Source organism: Artibeus jamaicensis, unplaced genomic scaffold (assembly GCF_021234435.1).
Source record: "Artibeus jamaicensis isolate MK-2021 breed Jamaican fruit bat unplaced genomic scaffold, CSHL_Jam_final contig_482, whole genome shotgun sequence".
Lineage (NCBI taxonomy): Eukaryota > Metazoa > Chordata > Mammalia > Chiroptera > Phyllostomidae > Artibeus > Artibeus jamaicensis.
Window position 1 is genome coordinate 9,321,172 of NW_026521857.1, and position 3,597 is coordinate 9,324,768.

Sequence of the window (3,597 nt, forward strand, 5' to 3'; positions counted from 1 at the left end):
ATAGTAAATGGTAAAGACCAGCATAGATGCAAAGGAAGAAAGAGAGAAAAGGGGAGATAAAAGAGAGGGAGGGGAAAGTGGAAGGTAAGATGTAAGGTAGCAAAGGCAGAAAGAAGAAAAAATAAAATCATTCCTAACATCTAAATACAAATGATCACTGATAAACAAGTTAGGCTTACTTCAGGAATGCAAGGTTAATATAACACATAAAATATTATCAAGATGATTCACCATATTAACAGGAAAGAGTACAGGTCATATAATTATATGAATAAGTATAAAGAATATATTTAGTTGAATGCAAAATATTTTCTTGGTTAAAACTCTAGACATTTTTCTTTCTTAATTTAGTAGAGTATGCATTTTTTAATAGTTTGAAATTTCTTTTTTTAATATATTTTATTAATTATGCCATTACAGTTGTTCTATTTTCCCCCTTCATTCCCCTCCACCCTGCACACCCCCTCCCCCACCAGTCCCCCCTTTAGTTTATGACCACCTGTCTCAAGTTCTTTAGATTCTATATTTCCCATACTATTCTTGCCCTCCCCCCATCTATTTTCTACCTATGGTCTATGCTACTTATTTTCTGTGCCTTCTCCCCCCTTCTCCATCTCCTACTCCCCTGTTGCTAACCCTCCACGTGATCTTCATTTCTATGGTTCTGCTCCTGATCTAGCTGTCCTCTTAATTTGCTTTTGTTTTAGGTGTGGTTGTTGATAACTGTGAGTTTGCTGTCCTTTCACTGTTCATCTTTTTTATCTTCTTTTTCTTAGGTAAGTCCCTTTAACATTTCCTATAATAAGGGCTTGGTGATGATGAACTCCTTGAATTTGATCTTCTCTGAGAAGCACTTTATCTGTCATTTGGTTCTAAATGAAAACTTTGCTGGATAGAGCAATCTTGGTCGTAGGTCTTTGGTTTTCATGACTTGGAATACTTCTTGCCAGCCCCTTCTTGCCTGTAGGGTCTCTTTTGAGAAATCCGCTGACAGTCTGATGAGAACTCCTTTGTAGGTGACTGCCCTTTAGCTCTTGCTGCTTCTAGGATTCTCTCCTTCATTTTAATCTTGGCTAATGTAATGATGATGTGCCTTGGTGTGTTTCTTCTTGGGTACAACTTCTTTGGGATTCTCTGAGCTTCCTGGATTTCCTGGAAGTCTATTTCCTTTGCCAGATTGGGAAAATTCTCCTTTATTATTTGTTCAAATAAGTTTTCCACTGGTAGCTGTTCCTTTCCCCCTTCTGGTACCCCTATAATTCTGATGTTGGAGCATTTAAAGATGTCCTGGAGGTTCCTAAGTCTCTTCTTATTTTTTTTGAATTCTTGTGTCTTCATATTTTCCTGTTTGGCCATTATTTTTTTCCTTCTGGTTCACTCCCTTGATTTGAGTCTAGTTTCCTCTTCATCACTATTGGTTTCCTATGCAATTCCCTTCATTTCAATTAGTTTAGCCTTCATATGTTCCTCTAATTTGTGACTATAATTAACCAGTTCTGTGAGCATTCTGATCACCAGTGTTTTGAACTGTGCATCTGAAAGTTTTGCTATTTCTTCATCACTTAGATTTATGGGCTCTGGGGCTTTGAGATCTTCTTGAGCCATTTTTGGTCTGTTTGTGCCCATTAATTATGAGGAGCGGAGCCTTAGATGTTCACCAGGGCAGGCCACCCAGGTTGCTGGGTTGTGATGCTGTATGTGGGGGCGGGGTGAGAGCGGGGAAATGGCGGCCCCCTCTGCTGCCTCTTGCAGCTGGGGCCTGCTCAGTCCCGTCGTCTCACCACCCACTCTTTCATTGGTCTATCTGCGCACAAATGCGGGACCACAGTCAACCCACCACCTGGCACCCTCACTGGGTACACCTGTCGCTCACTGGGTCCACCCTTTGCAACCCCACGCCTGGGTTCCACACGCCTGAGTCCATCTGACCGAGTTTTCCTGTGCAACTCTGCTCCGCCAGCTGCTGGCTTTGCCCCTCTTACCAGTCAGGCTGAAGAATTTGTTGTTATCAGACTTCCGAAAAGTTCAATTTTCTGTGTTCTGGCTGTGTTTTCTGTTGCTAATATTTTGTTGTCTCTCAACTTGGTTGTGGGAGAAAGCACAGTGTCTCCACCTATGCCTCCATCTTGGCAGAAGTGTAGAGTGTGCATTTTTAAAGCTGATAGTAATCACACTTAGCAATAAACATTCGAAATGTTCAGCTTAAAAATAGGCATATGTCAAATTTCCCTTTGTTGTTGATTCTTCTTATCATATAGGAAGGTTGCCCGTTGTCATTTAAGAAAGAAAATAAAAGAGAAGCAAATACAGAAAAAAGAAAACATAATATGACCTCTTACAAAATATTAATGAATTTCACAAAGGAGTTGGTTATACGGAAGATCCATACATTTTATTCATTTATTTTTGCCTTATTTATTAAGATTGCCTGCTTTGTATGTTATGAAGTAGAATAGCAGGGAACTGTATATTAAAACAAAACAAAACCAAAAACCTCACTCCCCCTTCCCCAAAAGGCGGGTGATCATGCTGTATTATCTTTAATTAAGTTCAGAGACTCTTCCAATTGCACCCCCTACAACTCACTTCACCCACTGCTCTGTTTGCCCTGATACCTTTGCCATGGCAAAGGGAAATCCATGGTCTGTTGCCTTTGACAACAACAAAAATGTTGGAGAGCCAAGGGGCAAACCTGTTGCCATTGTCATGGTTACATGAAGTACATCAAAAGAACCAGGGTGTCTGTCTCTTTTGGTGATCATGCCAATTCTTCCTAGGTTAGCATTTCCACTCACCACATAGGTTACCAGTGTCAAACTTGATGAAATCAGTAATTTTGCTAGTCTCCGGTCTAAATAGTGTTGTTCATGTTGATGAGGGGCTCAGGGTATGGGGCAAGCATCATGGGTTTCCAGATGAGGGATTCCTTTTGTGTCCACTAAGATCTTCCTTACTTTGTACAACTTGTACCTGTCCTACTCAGGTGTAATCCAATGAACAGCAAAGCAACCCTTGGTGTGTTACAGATCAGACAAATTCTCTCTGGTCTTGTCAATGCTGATCACATCCATAACGCCAGCAAGGCGGGTTATATTGCTTTGGGCCTTGCCATCAATCTTAATAAACAGCCGCATGCAGCTCTTTACTTCATCTCCTGTTAGGGCGTACTTAAGTCTGTTACTCGAGAAGATGATGAGAGAGACACATTCTCTCAGTTTGTGGTGACTGGTTGATGGCCAAGGGGCAAACACATCGGTCAGTTCATCCAGCATCCAGTGCTCTGGAGATGCCATATGCTTCAGATGCTTCTTGGGACCACGAGCCATGGCTGTGCTAGACACAGGAAAATCCTAGATCCACACATTTTAATTGAATTGCCATAAATTAGTGACATACCTTAAAAACAACCAAGGAAACAGATGTAGTAGATGTTTGTTCTAGAAACCAGAAAACAATAATAACCCAAAAGAATACCAATCAGGAAAGGGTTCACTGTTTAATGAATGGTATTGGGATAACAAGATATCCATATCAAAAATTATGTGAATTCTTTCCTTATATTGTACAATAAAATAAGGCCCATTGTAAAAGCTTGAA

At 40.6% G+C, this 3,597-nt stretch overlaps 1 pseudogene; it reads right to left on the reverse strand.

The window, feature by feature from the left end:
• Nucleotides 1-2,550: 2,550 nt before the first annotated feature.
• LOC119055420 (40S ribosomal protein S4, X isoform-like) lies at nt 2,551-3,326 on the reverse strand (annotated as a pseudogene).
• Nucleotides 3,327-3,597: the final 271 nt, after the last annotated feature.